General features: G+C 37.8%; 1 non-coding gene and 1 pseudogene across 1 annotated transcript; both read right to left on the reverse strand.

The window, feature by feature from the left end:
* Positions 1-1,337: 1,337 nt before the first annotated feature.
* LOC100728295 (serine/threonine-protein kinase greatwall-like) lies at positions 1,338-26,859 on the reverse strand (annotated as a pseudogene).
* Positions 19,841-19,977, reverse strand: LOC111754830 (small nucleolar RNA SNORA2/SNORA34 family). Its single transcript, XR_002789500.1, has one exon. It is a non-coding gene; the product is annotated as a small nucleolar RNA SNORA2/SNORA34 family (small nucleolar RNA).
* Positions 26,860-26,867: the final 8 nt, after the last annotated feature.

Raw genomic sequence — 26,867 nt, forward strand, 5'->3', positions numbered from 1 at the left:
AGGCTGATCGAAGACTGAGCAAGGCTTAGAAATGACTAATGGGCTTTCTGGAAAAGCCATTTAAAGTTAGGAACATCATGTTACTTCTTCGCAGATATATATATTTATATACTACATATATATGTTTATATTTATATATTTTAAATTATATTTTAAATCTTTAGATGTCTTACATGATCTCTTGGGGTGATTAAATTTCCCATAGAACATTCTACCAAAGTCTTATTGAGAAGGTGAAATTCTTGTTATCAACATTCTGGAGCTGGGCCTGGTGGTATATGCCTATAATTCCAGCACTCAAGAGGCTGAGTCAAGAGGATCATTGTGAGTCTCGGGCCAGCCCGGGCAACATAGGGGACTCAAGGCCAGCCTGAACTACATGGTGAGACACTGTCTCAAACAACAACAACAACAATAACAAACATGGGAGCTGACTGGGGTTGTTAAATCTAACTAGGCATCACTAAAACAGGCTCAGTAAAATCATTAACCCATGAATTCAATTATAAAGCACTGATTATAGTGATACATCTTTCACTATAACACTGTTTTATTTATATTTTAAGTAAGGTCTCATATAGTTGACCATAGCTTTGAACTGAGTACGTATCCCAGGCTGGCCTGGAACATGAAGCAATCCTCCCGCCCCACTCTCCTCAGTGCTGAGATTGCAGGGTGTGTCACTACACCTGGCTTCACTGAAATGCTTTGACACTTTATTGTCTTTGTGAAGCACACTGTAATGGGGCTCTGGGATGGTAATGGAGAGTAAATCCACTAAAACCAGTGTGCAAAAGGAATAATCATAGTTGACAGGTTATTGTAGCAGCAGAACACTCACTTTATGGTATGTTTAACTTTGGACTTTGCCTTTTTATAGGTTTAAAACTGGAAGTCTTAATAAATTTAAGATAAGATGTGTGAGCTGAATTTTAGTTTTTTTTTTTAAAGAATGATGTTGACAGGTAATTTATTTGGTAAATTATATTTACTAGGCAAAAGTACATTATTTTTAAGGATGTCTGTTTTGATAATGTTGAAAATGATTATAAGATGTAAAACATCCCATCTATTAAAAGTGAAAAAGCTATTAAAATTACTTACAGTATTCACACTTCACCTTTCCAGTATTACTTTAAACAAATAGATATTGAAGGGGCAAACACCAAAAGCAGTCAAGGCAGTAAAACTGTGTTTAGTAAGGCAAGCTAAAACTTTAGTACTTTTGTTTAATCTTCATTCCCCAAGGAGTTACCCGAAGGGGCGGAGAATTCCTTCTAGCTACATTTCCAGGGTTACACGACGTTACCTTAAGTGTTTACCCTTGAGACCATTTTTTTGCAGGCATATTATGCAAGTAAATTAAATTGAAATGGAATTGTACATTCATTGTTTTAATACCAAACTGAAGGATGGACTGAAATCAACAGAGAAACAGAAACTCCAGCTTGTGACTCTGTCTATATAGCAGTAGTGTCATTCTAGTTTTATTGATGCTTTACTTTTCATAAAGTGCACTTAACAAAATAAATATGGTCAAAAGAGCTTTAAAGATTTACATACAGTTCAGAGAGGAAGAGAAATTACTGATTATATTCCTTATAACCTTTTGCCTCTGTGAAAGCTGTTATATTAAAATCTCATTGATCCAGGTAAAATATCCCCCCTTACATCTACAGGAGTAAATAATTAATGGAGCTTATTCTATAACACAGGGTTCAACCAAAGGGACATTTATATGCTATAGACTAAATCCAGAGATGGTCAGGTGCTGGGTATTATTTCTGGCTTCAAAGTATGATGTGTCTGTTTCATTATCTGGTTGGGGTATGAAAGGCATAATCTGATGCTGCAGATTTTCCCAGTCCACATCACTGAAGAGAGGATGACATTTCAGTTCTTAGGAAAAATATAAAACAAAAAAGCGTGTTATGACAACACTAGCTAGGTACTGCTTTCAGGCACACATATGTGCTGCCCTACCTTACTAGGCCAGGTCCGCTGACCTTTGTTTGAGGTCTGTCTCCCCATTAGACCTTGCACATTGTGTCATTCTGCGTCTCAGCTGGCAAGCCAAGTGCTCAGTTCATATTTTTCAAATGAATGAATAAATGATTGGCCTTACCGGAAGTCTGTCTCTGCAGCTGCATCTTCTCACACACCCTACTCGGGAGAACTTGTCTTACTTCCTGCTCACTGATACAACTTCCCTACCACTCATCTCACCCAGTTGATGCTGTAGTCCTCATTTCGCACCTCATCACTTGTTTATAGCCTACAGTTTTAGCTCTGTCTGTTGTCCTAGGTAACTTTAGCAGGGAGCTCATCCTTGATGCTTTTGATTTCTTCCTCCCTCCTTCGTAGTGATGTCTACACATATATTGATCATGCTTTACTTTATAATTTCCACACATATACTACATCCTGACAATGCTTCTATATCTATCTATCTATCTATCTATCTATCTATCTATCTATCTATCTATCCATGCTGGGGATTGAACTCAGGGGTGCTGTACCACTGAGTTGTATCCTTAGCCACTTTATTTCCCACTTTTGAGGCAGGGTTTTGCTAATCTGCTCAGGCTGGCCCTGAGCCTGTGATCCTCCTGCCCTGCTTCTACCCATCAGCTGGGATTACAGGTGTGTGCCAGCTGATAATGTTTTATTTTTTATTTTTTAATCTGTAGTATCACACAAAAAAGAAGAAATTATAGAAGACTTTCATAAAACAGATTTCCTATATTCCTTGATCGTTAATATTGTTAGGACACTGACAAATCAAAGACACTGACTAAGACAGTTTCTGGTATCTCCTTCAAAATGAAAAAATTAATTTAGAATATGAATATTATAACTTGCCTGCACTTAATTTTAATAGGGAATAAAGACAGATATATTCATGTATATCTAGAGGGCAGAAATAAATTGAATTATCCTTTTTTACCATTTAGCAGTCATATTATCTGTACCATTGTACCAGAACTTGATGTTGTTATTACTAGTCACCACCTGGAACAAATCAAGGGTAAGCGTTTAAGCACAAAACCTTACCTTTCATTCCAGCTCTCTTTGTATCATCAATGGCTAAAAGTATTCCTACTGCACCTCGAGCATTATCAGATAACTTTTCTTCACCTTCTGGCCAGGGTATGTCTACAAATACAAATGCACAAATAAGTCTGTTAATCACTGTTTAACTACACAGAAATACTGAATCTGCTCTAGTAGGAGAAAAAGGATCACCTCTTTTCAGAATATTCTGGGTTACTTGCTGTGATGTTTCATCATTGAAAGGGGGAATTCCTGTTAGAAATTCAAACAAACTCCACATGCCCACCAGTCTACTGCAGGACTTAGATTGCAGAGGAAATAAGCTAAGTATGCATGCATTTTCTACAAATATCCAATCAACTGAATCATTAGTACATGGACATTTGAACATAATCAAGGCACTCATTACCTAAAGCTTTTCTGGCTGTTTTTATAAGTTACAGAAATGCTAAATTACCTTCATTTATACAACATATTCATTATTTTCCTATTTATCTTCCAAGAAGTTCAGAGTAGCAGTTACCATAGCTAGAAAGAAATGTTACAACCATTTATTTCCAATTATTAAAACCTCTGGTATTCTGGATAATTTATGTGTTCTAAACCCTACACCACAATGAAGGCATGCATTTTTTTTTTTTGATTCTGAAAATCGAACTCAGGACCTCGTGCTTGCCAGGCAGGCATTCTGCCACTGAACTACATCCCTGGCCAAAGAATGCACCTAACAAAGGACATTTTTCTAAAATAAACTACTCCTTTATTTGAAATTATTAATTTAGACGATTATTCCACATTCCACTTGCTTCACACAAGGTGTGAGATGAAGTGGCAACATTCATATTAATTAGAAGGTAGCCTGATAACTAGGGGATGCCCTATTACAGAGCATTGGAATTGACTTTCATAGGAACACAGAGGGAAAATGAGTTAAGCAAAAAACACTGATTTAAACTGTGGCTAAAGGAGGTAATTAGGAGAGAAGTTTTCATAAATAGGTAAGGCTGATTTCTAAAAAAAAATCTTTATTGGAGCAACAGCTATATAACAAGTATTCTTTTATTTCTGTTTTTTAAAGATGAGATCTTACAGTGTTGGCTTCAAACTCTGGGGGTCAAGGCATCTCCCATCTCAGCCTCATGAGTAGCTGGAACCACAGGTGTGTGCCTTACACCTAGCTATAAAAAATCTTTTAATAATGTTTGGGAGGGAGTGGGTATTATAGATTGAATCCAGGGCTTTTGTACCAAGCTACATCCCCAGCCTTTGTAATTTTGAGATAGGATCAAATTTGTGATCCTTCTGCCTCTGCTTCCCAAAGTGCTGGGGTTATAGGCACTACCATATCCAGCTTTATAACAACTATAAGCTGGTTTAGATTTTTATTTAATTCTTTATAAAGTATTTCCTAAGAAAAGATTAATTTTAGTCCAAAAACAGTTAACTTGAATATAAATTTAGATTAAGAATTCTTGTGCAGGGCCAGGGATTTAGCTCAGCAGCATAAATACCTGCCTTGCAAGTGTGCAATTGTGAGTTTGATCCCCGGTATCAAAAATAAGTAAATAAATAAATAAGGATTGTAGTGTAGTATTAAATTTGCCTATACATTTTCTTTTGAAGACTACTGCACAAAATTCATAATGATTAAGCCACTGTCACCATACCATTTTAAAAGAAGTAGCAAAGCACTGTGGAGTCTGTCATTAGGAAAAAAGATCTCATGCATCTAGGGTGCCTTTTGCCTGCAAGCCAGATAATCTCACTTTCCATTTAAGGACCATAAGAGGCTGAGAGTTGGTAGGCGTTAAGAGTAATCACTATAAAAATATACAGACCACTCAGTTAGTAGGTCGCTTAAGCAGCACTGAGAAAGAATTATTCCAGTGGATTAGATAAGGTAGACAAATAACAGGAAAGTAGGAAGAAATCAGGAAAAAATATATTTTTGTTTTACTTAGACTAGAAATTAGAGCCCTTTCCCTAGCTCAGCCCATATCAACTCATGTTAAAACATACATGATTCTTCCACAGATATGTCACACATATCCATTAAGTCAAAGTCTAATAAGATCACATATTGTGGTATGTCTTAGCATTTATAATATATCATTGGCTAGAGAAAAAGAACAAACTTGTTCTATACTACTAGGTTTCAAATTTAAAATCCTTTCTTGAAATTGGTAGGGAAATACTGATATTATTATATTCTTTTCTTCTTTCCTTCCTTTTCTTGTGGTACGAGGGATGGAACTCAACCTTCACACTGAGCTACATCTCCAACTCATATTTTACTGGATTTAGAGTGACAGGGTTATAGACATGTGCCACTGTACGCTGCTAACTATTTTCTAATGATAATGAAATTCAGAGATTTAGAAAATTCAAACCTTTCTCCAACTTCTAATTTTAGTATTTTTGTCAAGTATTTCTTGTCATTAAAAAAAACTATTTTCATGATATCTTTTAAGCATTAAAAAGTGCTACCTGCCTACATGTCTTTTCACAGAGAAAACAATCTTTGAGTTTTGTTGTTCAGAGTACAGTTCATTTCTGTAGTTCATAAATGAGCTGAAAGGAAAACACATCCCATGTGATCTAGTGATACTTTGACTATTTGGCTTACTGTGCTTTGCCGTTTGACTTACAGAGTTTACTGACCTGAAGTTAGAAATCCTGCATATAAGAAAACAATAGTTAGATATAATATATAAAATTATGAATTCATTCCCACACCATTACTAGGTAGAGTACTAGACACAAAGGATACAAAGATGATTAAAGGCTTTTTTCCCCAAGGATAAAACAGTCTACTCTGGGAAAGACCAAACAGATAATTGTAATATGATATTAAAAGAGCTGAAACAAAAATATGAACAAGAAACTAAAAGAATCTCAGCATGGCTGAAGGGCAAGACTACAGAGGCCACCTGGGAGGCTGCCATTGAGACTACAGCATGTTGTCTAGCTGCAGTAGCTATGTCCCACTAAAACAGCATTAAGCTTCTATAAAAGAAATCTTTAAGTATGAAGCCCGTTTTCATGCTGCACCCTAGGTTAAGGAAATGCTAATTACAGAGAGGAAACAGGCTGGCAAGTCTTTGACTTGGCCAAAGGGACACTGTACCAAAACCTGTGAGAGCACATCACATTTACTTGCTTGGCTAATAAAGAATGGGGAATACTGCATGTGCCTATTTCCAGTGCTCCCAGGATGATTAGCAATAAGTCTTTCAAGAAATCCTGAAATGTTATATTGAGGGCAGAAAACTCACACTCTCTTTTTCTTATGCTTTTGTAGTGGAGAAGTATATCACAACTACTTGCAACACACAGACAATAACTACTTATTGGCTTAGCTTTTATGGTTCCAGGATCAGACGCAGAGCCTTGTACATACTAAGCATGTGCTGTACCTCTGAATCATATCACAGCCCCAGGATAATGTTAATTTTGAAAGGCTTTTAATAAGGTGGTATAGAAGAAGTTGATTAAAGAAACTTTATTGAAGATTTGATACTATGAGAAGAAATTTGATTGAAAGATGACTAAAGACTGGCTTTACTTAACCTCATAAAATACATGTATAAACAAAGACGGGAATTAAATGTATTTTATTAAGAAGTAGTATAGGAACTGAACATGGTGGCACACCTTTGTAAGTAATCCCTTTACTAGGAGGCTGAAGCTGGAGGGTCACAGGTTCAAGCTCAGCCTGGGAAACTTGGCAAGACCCTGCCTCAAAACAAAAAAAAAAAAAAAAAAAAAAAAAAAAGGGTAGGGATCTAGATCAATGGGAAGGCCTAGATTCAATACTTAGCATCATTAAAGAGAAAAAAGAAAGAAAAAAAGAAAAAGATAGGTGAACACAGGACATGTAACAATTTAGATTTGTTGAAAGCTGAGGCTAATATGAGAACTCAGAACATCAAATGTCATGTCCAATAATTAGGATTTTATTTAGCAGCTAGAAGGGAGGAACCATAGTTTCCAAGGACAGAAATAGAAAAAAATTATTATTTTGTTTCAGAAAGAAAATCTGGTGGCAATGACACACAACAGAATGACACTGAGGAGACCAGATAGAAGGCCATTACATAATGAAAGAGAAAGACAAACTTGTTATAGAGAACAGTAGCAGATGTGAAAAATACGTCAGGGATCTAATTAACTGGATTTAAATGTCTGAATGTAGGGCTGATGCCTGTCACTATGAAGATGATGGAACAGATATGGAACAAAACAAAGCAAGCTAGATAACAAGTCCAGTTTTTTCTTGGAACATTTGAAAGATTGGCAGAATAACAGGAAGCAGTTTAGCTGTGTGTCTGTTGCCTGGAAAGTCAGGGTAGAGATGGATTTGGAATCTTGATGGGAATGATGTGTGATTAAGAGGGAATAATGTGTGTAGTGAAAAAACGCACAGGGCAGAATTGTGAAGAACTTCTTTTTACCCCTCTGTATTCATCAGGTTGCACATCCACAAATTCAACCAAACAGAAAATATTTGAAAAAATTTCATTGGTTTAACAGCCTCCTTTCTTATTATTGTTCCCTAAATATATAACAACTACTTATTTACTTTGCATTAGATGCTATAAGTAATATAGAGGTGCTTTAAAGCATGTGGGAGGCTATGTATAGATTATATGGAAATACTGTGCCATTTTTATATGAAACCTAGCACCCTGGGATTTTTCTGTCTTAGGGCATCAAACTCCCACTGATAAAAAGGGAGGACTATACTTGGAAGACAGAACGAAGTACCTGAAGAATATCAATAGAGGTCAGAGGAGTGAGACTGAGAAGAAACTGAGATCTGATAATAGTAATCTGATAATAGTAGAAAGTTTTAGTCAACTAGTCAAGATAAAATCATATTGCCAGAACAAAAATAATCAGGGGAAGAAAAGAGGCAACCTTTGAGTTGTTAGGGAATAAAGGGAAGACAGAAGTGGAAATTTGCTTTCAGGATGGAGATAAAATCCACAAAGAAAAATAGAAGGGGTGTGAGGGTTGTAATGGGAGGGGTGAAACAGATGATCAACAAAGAACCTAATGGAAAAAAAGAAAGTAAGCATCAAGATGTAGGAGGTGGGCACAGGGGCACGTGCCTGTGATCGCACCTACTCAGGAGGCTGAAGCAAGAGGATTACAAGTTTGAGGCCTGCCAGGGCTCCTGCGTGAGACTCAGTCTCAAAAAATAAAAAACTATTGGGCTGTATCTCAGCTGCTCCTGGGTTCAGTCCTCAGTACTGCAAAAACAAAAACGTAGAAGGAATTGATGTCGCGGATTGATTTGTGCCCCTGAAAAAAGCCTGTTTAAGCATAACACTCACTACCTCAGAATGACCTTACTCGGAAACAGAGTGCTTGCAGATTAATTAGGTTAATATGAAGTTAAATTGGATTAGGGCAGGCTGCTACTCAACACAACTTCTATCTTTATAAAAAGCCAAATGATGACAGACACACAAGGAAAAACCATATAAAGAGGCAGAGGTGAAATGATGCATCTGTAAGTCGAGAAATCCAGAGATGCCAGCAGACCACCAGGAGATAGGAGGACAGAGGGAAGCACACCTTGACTCCACACTGCTGGCCTCCAGTCCCGACAAGACATTTTTATTGCATTGACCCACTCAGCTGTGGTACTTTGCTAAAGCAGTATGAGAATGGGTGAAGTTTGCTTAACATAGGAAAATCCTTATGAGAGAGAAAGGAAAAGAAGGTGGATGTACTATCCTGAAGGATGATTCATTCCTGGTTTGGCTGTTCGGTGCATTATAAACTGGAATAGGATTTGCAGAATGAACAAAAGTGAGGTCTACCATGTAGTCACGAGCACTGTAGGCCAGTCGTGAAGAATGTTTAGAATGAATGATACAGTGGGTGGGATGCAGATCACTGTGACCAAACCAGAGAAAACAAAACTACTGGAGGCGAAAGATAAACAGCTGCACAGCCTTCAGTGTTTGGTCTCACCCAAATGCAGAGAATAAAAGCTAGCTCTTTTTTCTTTTCCTACAGTATAACTGAGAAAAGAGTATTTTGTATGTCCACTTTCTTATACTTCAGATAATCTAAGTACTAAAGAAACTCAAAACAATTTTACTTTAAAGGACAGTGCACTGACAGTAGCTGTTCAAAGTCCAAGACGGGCACCGCTTACCATGGGCTGTGCTCAGTAACAGCTCAGGTGCGAGGTAGTCTGGGGTTCCTAGGATGCGCCCATCATCTGCTGGCGCTGCCCCTCTTCTCACACTCTTTGGAGTTCGGTATGAAGTTCCAGACCTGATCTGGTTTGGGGTCTGCTAATTCAAAAAGAGTTTAAGGACAGAAGATCTGCATTCCTTTTACAGGGAAAATAAATTATTGAAACAAAACTGCTAGATCATAGGCAGCTAGGCATAAAAGATACACTACTTAAACCCTTGATCAAGGATTTGAAAATGGACTCAATGCTGTAATTATCAAAAAATTCTTATATATATATGTTTAGTTTTTAAATAATTATTTCACTAAGCTAGGTGTACATGTCTTGTCGGGACTTGAGTCAAGGTGTGCTTCCCTCTGTCCTCCTATCTCCTGGTGGTCTGCTGGCATCTCTGGATTTCTTGACTTACAGATACTTCTAGGAATTCTAGAATCATGACAATATAAAAATTAGAATCTAAGTACCCCTTATTAGTCTTCTCACAATCTTCATCTGGTTCGCACATGAGGTTTTTGCTACTACTGGTACAGATAAGTTTTTTGGTGTTTATCAGTAAAATAATGGGCAACATTCTCCTTATTAGCACAGTCGTTTTGCTGACATCTATATACTGATGACTTAAGATCATGGACTTTAGCTGTTAAGCCTGTACTTTGATTTGTATGACAATCTATCATCTTTTTGGTTATTATCTACACAATTTTTAAATTTTGTATAACTTCCTGACAAGGACCAGAATCCACAAATTCAAAATTTCTTTTTAAACTTCTTTTCCCAGGAGGCTCTTCAGATGCAATAGTAGAATTCACAGTCCACTGATTTGACTGCCGGGAACCAGACTGTCCTGTGTCACGGGCCGTATTCCCATTATTTACATCAAGGTCTCTTACTTCCTATAAACTTCTCCTCAGGGAAGCATTTTTAAAAATTGTTTTTAAAATTTTATTTAAAGAAAGACAAAACAAAATGGGTAGAAATAGTACATACTTTCAAAGGACAAAATAAACAGTAATAAATCTCTAGTTGATGTTTACATGTTATTCTCTTACAAATAATTGTTCAAGATACAAAAGTGGAACATATAAATGGGAATTCAAACAGGGAGACTGCAAATAGTTCTGTTCATCTATCTAATAAAAACTTAATAATATAGTTATCAATCCTATACACTTAAACATATATGCATTTATTCATATCTTCATTTATGTTGAGATTAAACAAACCAAAGTAGACTAAAATCACTCTGAACAAAGAATAATTATATTGCTGGATTTCACATCACGACACTCCAGAATCAGCACTGAGTACTGTAGTGCCTTTTTTTCCTTCAAAGTATTTGTTCATTTCATCACGTCATAAGATCAGTTCTCATAAACTGTTTATAGGTTTTACACAAGCATGAGTCTTAACATGTATTTCTATCCTTTCTGTATTAGAGGGAGAAACAGAACAAAGCAGGACAGAACAAAACATATTCCTATAGACACCTAAAACTAAAAAGACATATAAAACTGCTGTACAAGGAGTTCTACCATGGTTACTATATTGTCATCTGTTACTGTTATCATCAGTAGAACTGGCTATATCATCGGATAAAGTATAATTGAATATATCAGTATATAACAGTATTAATAGAAATACAACTTTGTAATAGTGTAGAACTACAAAAACAGGTAGTAATCAAACCAGAATGAGTAGCATAGTGAATCACTGTCATTTTCAGTATAGTTGTCTATACTCTGACTTGATACTATCAACCTTAGGTTTTGAATAGGATCTGTCAATAACAAACAGCAATCAGACAAATCAGATTTAATTAAGATCAATCATAACAGTATTAGTTATACAGGGACCTAGATTAAGTTAATAGGATATTAAAGATGATTACTGTGCTATATCCTGATATTTTTGAGATAGTTGTCTGTGTCCTCAGATCCAGTGCTTGTATACAAACTGGGAAGGAATAAGTTCTATCTAAGCAGAGTGGTGCGAGTAATACGGGTTTTAATTCCTGATACACTATTAGAAATATCTTCTGCTGTCTTTTTTAAGACTACACCTCCCCTTTCACTCCTCCAGTGTGTACTGTGCATGTTTTGGTCTCCCCAACACCCTCGGTTTTATATTGGGGGGACAACCTGCTATTTACCTAAGTGTTTCTGAACTTTCCCACTCCTGGGCTTGATCTCTAGGTGTATTTCTTTACCTATTAAAGTCTGTCTTTCCAACCTATCCATAAATACTGGTCCAGTTGCCCCTATTACTCTCTGGTTCTCTATCACATAGAGTTCTGTTTTCTCATACTTGATTTTTGGTCCATATACCCTTCTTCAGGTTAATTATATGTCCTATAAATAGCATCTTGGTGGATCCTACCTCTTGATCCACTCTGCCTGCGATTCTTTTTTTCCTTAGTGTATCTAGGCCATCTATATTAGAAATTATATCCAACCTTCTCTGCCTCATTTCTGTTGTGCTCTTTTTCCATCATTAGTTATCTATTTGTCTTCTTCGTTTAGCTTTTTGCTCCATTCATTGGGGCCTCTCTGCCACTGTTCCTGAAATCCTGGTACTTTTCTCTCTCTCTAGAATGTGCTCTAGGATTTTCTGTAGAGTTGGATTGGTGGTTGTGAGTTCCCCCAGTTCCTCTTTATCTTGGAAGCATCTTGTTTCTCCATTAATTTCTAGGGACAGGTTTTCAGGGTACATCAATTTGGGCTGGAGGTTATTTTCTTTCAGAGCTTGGAACACTTTGCTCCATGCTCTTCTCAATTTGATGGTTTGTGCCAAGAAGGCTGCCGTAATTCTGATGGACCTTCCCTTGTAAGTAATCTGTTTCTTGTCTCTGACAGCTTTTAATATTCTGTTCTTATATTGGATTTCTGAGATCTTGATTATTATATGCCTGGGTGTAGTTCTATTTTGGTTGTAGGTGGCCGTTCTGTATGCCTCATACATCTGAATATCTTTTCCTTTTCCTATGTTTGGGAAGTTTTCCTTAATTATTTCTGTGAATAGCCTTTGTAGTTCCTTTGTTTGTATCCTGCTTTTTCATTCACATTCTTCATTCTTAAGTTATAGATCATCTTATTGTCTTCTAGCCTTTGTATTATTACTGCTTGTTTCCTTGATATTTTTAAGAAATTTTTCCTTTCATGATCCCACATTGCAAACCTGTCCTCTAGATCAGATAATCTATCCTTAGTTTCTTTCAAGCAATTTTGCCAGCTTTCCATGGAGTTTTTAATTTCCTGGTAATCTCTTTGAACCTCCTTCACGTATTCTATGTTTTCTCTATTCATCAAACAATTATCACCTTTATGTTCCTCCATTCTTCCATCTGATTTTTCTTGAGAGGTGCTTAGCATTTCTTTTATTATTCTATTTATATCTTGCTTTACTTTGTTAAATACTTCACTTTTGAACTCGTTTATGAGGTTCCGAAGATATAGCTTTATGTTTACTGCTGCTGTGTCTGATATTGCATGTTTGCCATCCTCAATCTCCTTCAATTTACCTTTCCTGGATCAATGTTCTTAGGGGTGGCGGCTAGAGATTCTTTCTTGTTGCTTCCTCTTCTCATATTTTTGTTCCTTCCATACAGGTGTATATAGAAGTCCCCAGTTTCTTTGTTGGTTACAGTTCATCTGAAGTGCGCTGACTAGGTGCTCCCACCCACTGCAGCGTACTATGGAGGTACAGACTGGGGCAGCCTATGCTGGGCCCTCCCCTCCAGGTCAGTCAACCTGCTGAGGGCTTCACTGCATTAAGGTGCACTCCAGGCATAGAGACTTGGTTTGGGCTAGCTTATTGGGTCTCAGTTGAGGCATGCCCCAGGTCAAGCACTCCCCACCAATCCTGCTTGAGATGGGAGCAGCTGACTGAAGTCACTGTAGCTCTTTGTTCTCACCAGTCGGCCGGGTCCCAGAATGTCATCTGTTGGAGCCCCTTTTTCTATGGAAGGGTTTTATTCTCTTCACTCACCGCAGGTTGATGCAGGATTCCCTGCCAGCTCAGCTCTCTGTTCTGTTTGCCTACTCCCATCCTCAGTGCAATTGTGTCTCCTATGAGTTGAAGCAGCAGTGGGCTTTCAGGTATCTCGGTAAGTCTTGGCTGTGCGAGTGTCAGCACTGCAATGAAACTTTAGCTGTTCCAATAGTAGCTCTGGGACTGTATATTTAATTGGTTTCTCTCAGCTCAGCTTGTTCCTGGGTTGGGAGGATCTATCTCCCTCTGTTTGGGACTCCCCACACTGTATTATTTTTGGAATCTAAGTTGACTATCTCAAGGAACCTCTGTAGCCTGCTGTTATCTATCTACCATTTTTTCTCCATCCTTAAAAAGCTCCCTCTCAGCAGCTGAGGCTTCCCTTCCTCCGGGCCCTGCATCACCTCAGAGAAGCATTTTTTAAGCAAGATTTACACAAATCCTCCAGTGGCAAGAATGGCACTGCTGTTATGAATCAGAGAAAAGGACAACTCAAGATCCTTTCTATGGAAACTTTTTATACTGACATCATTTGCAGATTTTGGACATAGCTTTTCCACTGCATTCCAGCTCATCATTGTACAGCCCAAAGCTTCATCCCTTTCCTAGGAAGAGAAAAAAATACTGCTTATCTCATATAAAGATCTTCTAAGCTTTGCCCACCTAGGTAGGATAACTAATCCCATAAATTACTATTCTCCCTATTCCCACTTCCAAATGGAACAAAATGATGACAATAGAGAATTTAAAAAACAATATAAACAATTACAATATAAACTTACATTCTTCTGTATGAAACACCAGTCTAAAATTAATTAATTAATTAATTAATTGTCTTTTTGAGACAGGGTCTTGCTATGCAGAGTTCAGTCTGGCCTAGAGCTCACTTTGTTGCCCCTAAAAAACAATATAAACAGTTACAATATAAGCTTACATTCTTCTGTATGAAACATTGGTCTAAAATTAATTAATTAATTGTCTTTTTGAGACAGAGTTTTGCTATGCAGAGTTCAGGCTGGCCTGGAGTTTACTTTGTAGCCCAGGCTGATCTCAAACTTGCAATGTTCCTCCACCTCAGCCTCCCAAGTGCTGGGATTACAGGTGTGTGCCACCAAACCCAGCTTACTGGTCTAAGTTTAAACTAATTATCCACTAATATTTTTATACATGATAATAAACAGGAAAAATTAGCAAGCAATATGATTGAGGTTAAAGCTACATCACGCACACATTTGTTCTTCAATGTGAGTATGAATGTATCTGTTTTGAATTGCAGAATGCAGAGGATATGAAATCTAGTAAAAAATTGTACAGCAAAAACATTGTTATGGTAAATGTGCACCACCTCATACAATAAAGCCAAAATTAGCAGAAATCATAATGAAATACTTTCCTTGAAAACTGAATGCCAACTTTCTCTGGGTGCTCATATGTACTTAAAGAAGCTCCTGTGTACTTATACATCGCAAAATGGTGTGGCGTGACCAGAATTTGTTGAAAATTACACAATTAAAGTGAATCTTCAATAACTAAAAGTACTTATTTTTAATGTATAAGAATCAAACTTTAAAATCTTATTTAGTAATAAGAAAGAGCACTTGGTTATGAGAACAAAACAAAAATCAAAAAAAGTGCTAAATTATATCTCCCTGATTTGCAAGTACCAAAAACAATGAATTTGAGAACCAGAACAAGGTTAGCTGAGGGTCCCTCAAGGTACACTATCACTTTTCTGATCATAACTTCAGAAGCTATATTATATTCAAAGTATTGCATTCCTTAGAGCTTCAGAAATGGAAGAAGGTAAGGCTTGTGTAGTTCAGGATACCTATAGAATACAAGAGGTAAAATAATAATATTGGCAACAGAAAATCTCTTTATTCTGTAGCATACTATTTATATCACAGACTATAGAAAAGGAAAAAAAAAGACATTCTGCTTTATCTAAATTAACTTGACCCTGTTCATAAAATATACATATTCAACAATGAAGAAAATCAATTACTGAGAATAAGTAGTAAATATAATCCAAATAATTTTATCAAATAGGTTTATTCTAATTCAACATTTAATCAGCATTTTATGAAAACCTTATTTTACATTTTACTTCCTATCAGCATTAGTATTTGTTAGTCTTCATTTAACTTTTAAAAGAGGCAAACACAATACAAAAAGTAAAGCACTTTGGAGGCTGAGGCAGTAGGATCACTGAGTTCAAGGCCAACCCGAATGACACTATGAGATTTTGCCTCAAAAACAAAAAAAAAAGTACAATTATAAGTAAATCAATTAATTTGGTAAGCAATTGCTACAGAATAAACATTCTTTTTGAACAGGTTTTTTTTTGGTGTTTTTTAATTTTATTGATACCTTTCAGATACACATATGATAACATTCATCATAGGAAATTCGTAACTGTACATGATATATCTTCCTTCTTTTTCTTCCCCATTCCCCTCCTGAGGTTCCTTTCAATCCTCCTTCCCCTCCTTATTTATAAAACCTTTGTTTTTGTTTTTTGTTCTTTGAGACAAAGTCTTGCTATGTAGCCCAGGTTGGCTTCAAATCCAGGATGATCCTCTTGCCTCAGCCTGTCAGAGCTAGGATTACAGGCATGTACCACCACATCTGGCACAGAGCCTTTGTTTCCATTAAAATAGACACTTTTGAGAGAACACCCATACTATATCACCTTTGTGACTTAAAAACTGTTCCTGAAAAGTTACTAGTCTATTAGGTGAGAAACATCATAGGAGGATGTAGGGATAAAAACTAAACAAGCTAATGACTGTTACAGTAGCAAATTAAGTCAAATTTTATTATCAATTTACTATAGTAACTTAATCATCATATATCAAGCAAGGGAAATTTCACAATTGAATGAGAAATGAAGTATTTCAAAAGAATCTTGATAGCATCTCTGGGAAGAAAAGCATTTCTGGTAATACTTTGGCTGCTATTTATGTCACAATTTGATTTTCTTATGGGATTTATATTAAAAGGAATGGTGTTTTTGCCATGAATTTGGCACACAGAGTTGGTTTGGTTAAAATAACTCTCTAGCTAACCTGGTAGTGCTTTTCCCATCTGGCGCTGCTGTGGCATTCTGACTCCACACTGGACACAAAGGTGTGGGTCTGACTGCTGGTGCTAGAAGTAGCCAGCTGTTTCCTAGACTGGAGTAGATTAGAAGTCAGACATTTCACGGGCATTCCCGGGTTGGAAGCAAGTGTTTCAAGACCTGGGGAGGGGAGAAAGTATCAAAGCTCTGCCACATCTTTTGTAGTTCTTTAGTGAACCTGAACATTTACAGATTATTTATCACATTTCAAAACTACTTCTGTGAAATACTGTCCTCCACAATATGGCGGCAAGAATTTTTGCTGTGATTCTCATATATAGATTTACAAATTGTTAAAAATACAAATACTGCTCTAGAGTTTAGAGCAAAAAGAAATTCTCAAAAAAAAGAAAATTTTCTTAATATATTTAGTTAAAAACCAGGAAAGAGAATTTATTTATACAATGATTAGAAGGGATGAATTTTGAGTTATTTCTAATCCAACATGAAACTATTCTAGATAAAGAATTACTGATATGCTACATCCATATGTAAAGTAAGGTTAGAATGTAACTAAATTTATTCATTTCAACTTGTTTCTAAATAAAACCATAGTTTTATTGTAATGCACAATTTATGTGCTCACAAGAATGGATTATAGACATCTACAATGACTTAGCTTCCCCTGCATCCTCCTTTTTTTTTTTTGTTTTTGTTTTTGTTTTTGTTTTTTTTTTTGTTTTGCAGTGCCAAGGATCAAACCTGGAGCCTTCAGCGTGCTAGGCAAGTGCTCTACCATTGACACACATTCTATTCCCCACACAAAGAATTTTCTTAACAGAACTAGATAAAGCAAATAAGTGGTCATACAATTGCTAACAAGGAGCACCATCTACTTTATCACATATAAAAATTGCTAAAAATTGTTGCTCGACAACTGTGTCCTTTGTTTTTAGTGGTATTAGGAATTGAACTTAGGAAGTACTGAGCTACAGCCCTAGTCCCTTTTAATTTTTCTTTTTTGTGCCAGGGATCAAACTCACGACCTCGTGCACCCTTTTAATTTTTCAAATTCTCAGATAAAGTCTCTTAAATTGCCCAAATGGACTTTGAAATTACTGTCCTCCTGCCTCAACCTCCCAAGTAGCCGAGAGCAGAGGCACATGCTATCACACTGGGCTGACAATTGTGCTGTTGCTCAAGTTACAGTAATGTATATAATGTATGTAAAGATTTTATACACATATGAACAGATACCTATGTCTTGTTTTCTTTTCCCCAAAGACTGAACATGATCTCAATCTCAAGGAAATTCTTTTTTTTTTTTGAAAAGGAAACTTAAGTGTTCATATATTCTTATCTATTTCTAAATATCAGAGTTGTCAGTCAGCCTTGAAAACATTTTTTAACAAGTCCTCGACAGCTCCAAATTATTCTTGGTATACTTGATATCTCTCTGGCAAAATCTGAGACCAGAGGGGCAATCTCAAGGAAATTCTTAGTTTTACAGACTTCTGACCTAAGAAGTCTTAGAACTTTAAAGCTGAAAGGAGCGTTTCAAAGTCCACATAATCCAATTTTCTTTTCACTGCACAAATTCTCTCAGTGGAATTCTGGAAACTCCCTGGATACTGACTTTGATGTCATGAACAAGCTGCTTAGCTGCCTTCTGCCAGTAACATGAGAACTTATGCTTAACCAAATGCCATGTGCATATTGAATATTTGCTAATGAGCTATTCCTTAATGATTTTTTTTTTGTACCAGGAAGTGAACTCATGGCCTTGTGCTTGCAAGCAAGTGTTTATGCCACTGAGCTAAATCCCCAGCCCATCCTTAATGATTGTTTGTGATCAGACCATTTCTACTTTGGAACTTCTGATAGCTCATTTTCTATGAGCTATGTATCTCTGTAATGACACTTGAGCCTTCCCAATATATTTAGCCAAACTTCCTTTCCTACTGCACATACTTCTCATTCTCACATATCACAGAATATGTCCATGCTAGTAGATATGTTTGTGTCTATGTGTGAGATGCCCCCTTTTGCTAAATGGAAGCAGTAAAGTTCTTGCTTAGGGTTCTGGATACGGTTTGGCCATCATAGAAACATTCTAGTTAGCATCTGTCCCTCTTTTCTCTTGTCAGATTCACTGTCTGTTTTAATCTCCTCTATGCCTTGCTATGTCTTTTATTGAATGGAAAAATATCTGAGTCTTTAAATTTAAGCTACCATAAAATCTTTTGGAAGCAGGCTTATAGAGACCATTAACACTGTGGGAACTTGATTATACTGTGTAAGATTTCCATAGGCTCAACATAGGGAAATTAACCAATGATCATTCTAATTTTATAGGTTATCATATTAGCTAGACATTTTATTGATTTACAAATCTGCCACCAATCTGGTCAGAAATGGCATTTACATAATGAAACATAGCAATGCTACAAATGATTGAAATACTTGTGTTTTTTTGTACCAGGGATCAAACTCATGACCTCACGCTTGCCAGGCAGGTGCTGTGCCTTTGAGCTATATCCCTGGCCCAATATTTGCATTTTTAAAATACTAAGTTGGGAATAGTTTGTGCTAATATTGTTTGGACAATTAAATGCAAATATCTTGTACTATGAGTAACTAATTTAAGTATAACACTCTGCAATGTATTAACCATTGTTACTTCCTAATTATTGTGTTTTGAAATTTTTTTAAATAAAAAAGAAAATATTGAGTTGATATTAGATATTTTAACATTTGAAAAAAATTTTTTTCCTAAGGGACACAATACTCCCATGATTTTAGAAGTTTGCTAGAATAAGGTGTAGTCTTCTTTTGATCTATAGACATGAGACAAATTAATCCTTGAGAAAGCTGTGGTGTTTGTGATAGGATTGAAAGGACGTCTGCAGAGTCGTGGTTTTTTTCTGCAAGTGGTGTGAACTATTAATGAGAGGGGGAAAAAAAACCAAATGCTAGAAGATTTAATGTCACAAAAATACCAGCTAAGTATATACAAGCTGTCATACCACTTAGACTGAAGAATAAAACACAACCTCACGGGTGTCATTTACATTGACTTGTATTTTTTTTTAAATTGTTTTTATTTTAAAGGGGGTAAAATTAAACACAACAAAACAGAACAAAATAGGACACATTTCGTTTTCTTCCAAATAGTTGTCCATGTCTTCACATTCAGAGAATTCATATAAAACAACATAGCATAAAACTGATCCGAACAGAATGAGAAAGGTGTTTTAAGTCTGGATCAAACTAGATAATAGGGAAGTCACTAATGGCTTAGTGTCTCTCGTTCTCTTCAAAATAGCTGTCCATACTTTCATGTATACGGAAGTTCAACAAAACAAAACAGGCCGTGAGGGAGAGGTTGCTTGGTTTCCCGGCCCTCCAGGTGGGTCTTGGCCCAGCATGGCACGGGTCCCAGTAAATGCTGATGGTTCCTGGGACGCCACAGCCTGCCATGCTCACAGCTCCTCACAGGGCTGGGGGTGGGATGTGCTTCAAGCTGTTTCTTTCTAATGAATTGACCATTTCACTGCCCAAGTTCTGAAATGGCCAACAGACCGTACAAAGACATCTCTTTAGGCTCCTGCTTAAAACCAACAGTGCCAGGAAGCTGCTGGCCTTGATTCAGGGCCAATAACTTGTATTTTTTTAAAGGAGACTCTAAATTTAAAGGGATAGTTGTGAAAAGGAGGAACTGATGAGCGATAATATTTGTCCTGGGCTCTCAAATAATCTTGCTTAGGTTTGGCCATAGATGGTGTTGTAAGGATATCCATCATATTGATATCTATGTGTGCAAAGGAAAGTATATGACTGTTTAAAAAGCTTTCAATTGTCACCTGGTCAAAAATCATTTGTTCTAAACTTTGACTGTCTCTCTGCATTACTAGCCTTATCTGTAAAACTGGCTCGTATAGGATAAATATATGCAGCAAATCCACCATACCAAAGGAGAAACATTCACTATTTGAAATCATTAAGTGAAATGACACAGAATCTTATTAGATTTGTAGAGACTACTCAGTCACTAAAAGTAAATTCTTTGTAACTAGCAAGAAAATAACTTTTGGTAAATCAATTATTAAAAAGCAGTTGGTAAGGAATAATATAAATTCTGACCCTTCATGTTAACATGTTTAAGGGTGGATTAACATAGAAATTGACTCATATAATTAGCATGTTTCAGTGTATAATACTTTCAAATAATTCAACACTAACACCTAATACTATAATGTTTTACTTAGATACCAAAAATGGCAAGAACAGTCTGATGGTCTGTATGGACTTTAAAAAGGATAAAGTTTGAATGTAACAAACTTCATTTATATCTCATTTTGATGAAGGAATAAGAATAAAATAAAAGGACATTTTATAAATAAAACTAAAATTTAGGTCTTTATGTTACACATTTTTAAATTCATCATTATCACTTTAATACAGATTTTTCCCAATTTGTGGTATTTTTCAGTAACTTAAGAAAACAAATGTGGCAAATATATGGTATGTTATAGCGCTCCCCTAATGATGTCTCTTACAGTATTGGCAATCAAATACTGTTTCTGTGGCAAAATGAATAAATAGCCACATGAAGTGAGATGAAGACAGACTACAGATATCCCTGTATCAGCTCAGGTCAGATTTGAAAACCGTTAAGTATTCACAACTGTTTGAATCTTGTACTTCCAAATAAAGAATCATCGATCTACATAAATTTTTAAATAGCTGTAATTCCAGAGTTTGTAATTTATATGATTAATTTTATTTATTTAAAAAAACAGTGTCGGAGATACAACTCAGTGGCACAAGCACCTGCCTGGAAAGCGTGAGGTTATGAGTTCAATCCCTGGTACCAAAAAAATTTTAAAAACCCCACTTTTCTTTCTTTCTACCATGTTTTCTTTTTTTCTGTGCTGAGGATCAAACCCAGGGTGTCATGCATGCTAGACCAGTGCTCTACCAGTGAGCTATACTCCAGCGCACTCTTACATGCTTCTTAGTAGAGAATATTGTAGTTTGTTTCCAAGTTGAAAATCCATCATTAATCCATGTTTCTATGATGAACTTAGGTAATTTAGAGTTTCCACCTATTAAATATAATTCTCCTAAGAAATCACTATATTCCTATATATTGTGTGCTCTTGAAACCCTTTTTTTCCCCCAGTGCTAGGGATTACAGGTTAGGCAAGCACTCCTTCACTGGGCCACATCCCCAGTCCCTTGAACTGCTTTCTTAAATTCCAAAATGTAAGAGCCAAGAGAATTAAAACCTTTTTTTTTTTTTTTAAATAGTACCAGGGATTGAACTCATGACTTTGCACTTGCCAAGCAGATTCTTTGGCACTGAGCTATACCCCTGGTCCTAAACCTTTTTTAAAAAATATATTAGCAAATCTGCTTTAGAAAGTACTATACTAATTTACAGTGTACTTGGGCACAGCAATTTGGCTTTTTTAAAAGTAGCTTCATTAATTGGATCATCATTACTCCTTTTTGATAGTGCTTACTATTATAAAATGGTTCATTTTTATATTTGCATTGTTTTAACTATTACTAGTAAAATGACCATATTTCCATATATTCATATATATCAATTGTTTATCTTTGCCCTTTTATTAAGGTCTTAGTGGTAGTCATTTATATTTGAATAAATTGTTAGATATTGAATCTTCATATTATATTTATTTTAGTAATTTTACTGTTGCTTTGCTTCAGAAGAACAGAAATTACAAGTTTCTTTTTAAAAAGCCAAGGATTTTATTTTATTTTATTTTGAAAGTATACAACAGAACAAGTCAGAATAAAGCCAACTAAGAATCGTACAGTGAAATTGGTACAGAACTTCACAGCAGGTTACCAGGATAACAGTAATACGTATCATAGTATATTTTGTTATCTTTATAATAGTTGTTCTTTCAATCACGTATATCAAAATGAGATGAAATATAGAACACTATAGAACTTATCAAAACAAAATACTGAATAGAGCAGTACCATTAATCAGAAAAGAGCAAAACAGTAATAAAAATATTTGCCTTCAAAGAAATGGTAGACGGAAGTCCCCCTTATTTGCTATGGTCAACCTCCCAGGAGATGCTCAGATTTCTGGTTTCCATTTGCTAATGGGGGGGGGGGAGAGAAGGAGGAGGATAGGGGAAGTGGGATATTTGACTCTAGGCCATGTAGCAGTAGGTCACTATTGCTAAGCAGGGAGGCAGGATGGTCATTTGTTTTCACAGCATCCTCAGTTCCAGCATGGTGTGGATCTCAGGAGACACTGCTGGTTCTCCCCCTGGAAGGGCTGCAGTCTGCCACCCTGCCTCCGCTTACCAGGGAGGGGAGGTGCTGGCTTGGCTTCCCAGAGTCCTAAGTTCCAACATGGCGTGGATCTCACGAGACACTGCTGGTTCTCCCCGTGGAAGGGCTGCAGTCTGCCACCCTGCCTCCGTTTACCAGGGAGGGGAGGTGCTGGCTTGGCTTCCCAGAGTCCTAAGTTCCAACATGGCATGGATCTCAGGGGACACTGCTGGTTCTCCCCCTGGAAGCGCTGCAGTAGGCCACACTGCCGCCGCTTACCAGGAAGGGGAGGTGCTTGCTTGAAAGCCAAGGATTTTCAACAGTCTGAAAATTTAATAGTGGCCATTCCCATTTTTGATTATCTACCTAAGTATCTGTGCTAGGGATTGAGCTCAAGGCCTCATGGATGCTAAACATGTAATACTGAGCATGTAAAACAGTATTTTACACTTTTAGTGGAAAAATGACACACTTACATATAGTCTACAAATAAATATTGAATTTCATTTAGTATAAACAAAAAAATAACAGTGTAAGTTAGTGAAATGTATTCTCTACAATTTTTTTTTTCTTGCTGCTGTTCATTGTTGCAGGACCATTAAAAAGGTACATATTTGGTATTTTTCTTACCTCTATTCAAAGTCACTTTGGAAAGACCAAAATTTGTCAATTTAATATGACCCTCATTAAAAATCAGTATATTGCCTGATGTCAAATCCCTGTACATAAAACAAAAGGCAAGTAGATAACTAAAGAAAAGACTAGTTTTATTTTTTAAAATTTTTTTTTGGTTTTTTTTGTAACAAGTTCTTGCTATGTAGTTCAGGCTGGTTTTGAACTCACAGCAAACCTCCTGCCTGCACCTCCTGAGTGCTCAGATTACAGGCATGCACCACTGCGCCTAGTGAAAATCTAGGTGTTTTGGTTTGGAGACAGGGTTTCACAGCGCAGTTCAGTCTGGCCTTGAACTCACTTTGTGGCGCAGGCTGGTCTCGAACTTGCAACAATCCTCCTGCCTCAGCCTCCCAAGTGCTGGGATTTCAGGCATGCACCACCACGCCCAGCTGAAAATCTAGTTTTAATATTAAAATAGCTGAGAAAAAAAAAGAGTTATAGAGGAGGCAAATTCTATTTATTTCCCCTAAAATAAATGTATTTATTAGTGGCTTTGCAAACAATGGGAGAACTTTCAAAAGAAGCTCTTTGGTACATCTGAATCCACAAAATGTTAAATGATTTAATTTTAGATTATCTGTGACATTGTTATATTTTCCATGAAAAATAAATAAATCACATTACATAAAATAATCCACAAGCCAGTTCAAAATTGTGTATCTTCTTTTCTGTTAATGTAAGATTAAGCTTTAACAGAGCAGAGTAACTTAACCTTTCTTTGCACAGAACAAAGTAGTGTAAATCAGCTAGGACTACACAGTATGGAACTTTTGTATGAGGGCAAAAGAGTGGAAAAGAACTGAAATCTTTCCACTGAAATATTATGTTCATATTCAAAGTAACATAATTTCAAACACAGGGAGACAAAACAGTAGGTAAGAGAATTTCTAAACTCACACAAGTTACTATTAAACCTTAATCTGGAAATATGGGCAAATGGTTACAGTAAATATTTGATATCCAAACATTTAACACATAATTTGATTTACCTCTGGATGATTTCATGTCTATGAAGTTAGTTGAGAGCCATCCCTACTTCAGAAATATACTTCACAGCCATCTCTTCATCAAAATAAGCATATATATGAAGAAGAGACTTGACATCTCCACCAAAAAGATATTCCATTACCTATTAAAAAGAATTTAATAGCATGAAATAAAAATATGCTTACTGGGCCAGGGATTTAGCTCAGCAGCACAAGTGCCTGCCTGGCAAGTGCAAGGAGGGTCATGAATTTGATCCCTGGTACCAATAAATAAATAAATAAATAAATAAATAAATATGCTTACTTATAGAGTATTTGGGCATTATAGTATAGTTGTGTAACAAAGCACATTGTGGGGGGGGGTCTTTTCTTGAGTCAGTGTTGCTGTGTGCAGTTCAGGTTGGCCTTAAGATCACTTTTGTAATTGAGGCTGGTCTTGAACTCACAAGGATCCTTCTGCCTCAGCCTCCCAAGTGCTTGAATTATAGGCATGTGCCATCACTCCTGGCTATAAAACACAAAGAGTGGACAGACAGCTTCAAATACACTGCTGCAAAGATGAAAAGATTGACATAGGACATATTTCAGCCTGCTCTTTAAATAAAAGCACATTCCAGATTTCACAATAGAAAATGTGAAGAGAAAAAGGAGGCTTGTTTAATGAGATCTTTGGTTGTACAGCAGCTTAAATACTGATTTATTGCAAATGGATAGAATTAAATGTAACCAGCAAGCGTGTGTTGCAAACTTAAATGAAAACCCTAAACTTAAGCCTGGTAAAGGTCAAATTAGTGAAAAGCGTCCAGAAGATACATGAAATGAATAGATAATACTAACGTTTAAAAATTTTAGGAATGAAATTATCAGAAAATAATGAAGTTCCCGCCTGGTTAGGTCAAACTTGAAATCAGTGCTGACAAACTAATCATTTTGCTGTGATAGAAAAATTTCAGCAATCTGTATTTCGAAGCAAGCGACAACCACCAACTACTTAAAACTTTTTGGATTCAGAAATATCACTCTGCTGTGGGTTAGACATGAATCAGAGCAGCGGCTTCAAAAGTTCCTTTGCCCGCAGTTTCCTCCTTCGTTAACTCTGGACCGGGCGAATATGGTCAGGTGTTGCTATTTTCCCTGGGCAGTGGATGATTCCTAAGATACGGAGAGAAAGGCAGGGCAGAGGCCAGACACCTCACTGACTGCTGCGGCCAGCCCAAAAGAAACAGTCGGCTCTGCAGGCTTCAGCAAGCCCTGCGGCCCCCAAATCAGGGGGCAGAAAAGAAGACGGAAGGACCTAACTCCCTTTCTCGCCTCTTCCCACACTTCCTACCTTGACTGCGTACAACTTGTCGCCTTTCTGCCCCAGATACACTTTCCCGAAGGCACCACGACTAATGGGCTTCACTATGGTGAATTCTTCAATGGAGGGTGGTCTTGGAACCGGGATTGTATTCATCCACTCCCCGGTCGCCGTGCCTTCTGTATACTCCTTGCTCCCAGCGGAGGGCTCCATCGCAGGACAGCGCCCTGGACTCTCCCTCAGCCACGGCTCCCGCCAACTGCGTTCAAATTTAGGCCACGCCTACTGCGCGCGCAAGAGTGACGTCACCGCGGTGCCGCGCGCGACCCAAGGCAGCCCCGCCCCTGCCGCCCCTGAGCCGCGCGAGCCGATTCCGCGAGCGCCGAGGTGCAGGCTAAGCCGCTGACCTCTCGAGGGCTGTCGCCACGGCCCACTGACATCATTTGTCATGAGGGACGAGGCCCAGACAGTTGTTGGAGAAGAGTGGGGCAGCTGGGACCCCGAGACCCGAATCACGGGTTGTATGATGCGATTGCTGCGCGACTGCGGGATCCGTCTGGGCCGGAAGTTCCCCCTCCCCGGCGGCTGCCAGCCCCGCCCCGCGAGACGCCCACGTCAGCTGGGCTGTCCCCCAAAACTTGGCCGCGCTGTGCGAGTCTCGGGAGAGGGAGACGCTAGACGTGCAGGACGCGTTGACCCAGTCTAGTGTGATATTCCAGGATAGAATTCGCCTGACGTGAACGGACAAAGGCCTACAGGGAAACCTCCGATTTATCGTGAGGAAAAGAGTACACTACATTGTAGCAACCAAACGCTGTTAGCTCGTGGCTCAGCTGTGACGAGGAAATACGGTGAGAATGCGATAAGGAAGCTGGAGGACGTCTGAGAAAGGAGAAGTAGGGTGAAACCCTTTCCTTAAGGTGAAAACACACAGCGGAGGGGCTTGGGGATCCCATTGCTTGCCAACACAAAAGCTCGGGGCTGCCTGCAGACGCACGGCGCGCCCGTGCCCCGGAAGTGATGTTGCGTCCGCGCGTTGGCTTCCGGGGCAGCCTGCAGTGGTAGCAGCCGTAGCGGGAGGCGGCCATTTTTGTTGCTGGGTAGGGAGAGGGGCTGGGTAAGAAGAAAAACGATTTAGGGACGGGCGCAGCGCCTCCCTGCCAGGCCGAGGACGGAAGGACAGTTTCGGCAGGCGAGAGGGGTTGCTGAAGCCCGGAGGACATGTCTTCCCTGTCGAGCACGGTGCAGCCTCAGGTGAGCCCGGCCCGT

Source organism: Cavia porcellus, unplaced genomic scaffold, assembly GCF_034190915.1.
Source record: "Cavia porcellus strain 051 isolate PalLab524CR breed Dunkin Hartley unplaced genomic scaffold, mCavPor4.1 scaffold_27, whole genome shotgun sequence".
NCBI classification, from domain to species: Eukaryota; Metazoa; Chordata; class Mammalia; order Rodentia; family Caviidae; genus Cavia; species Cavia porcellus.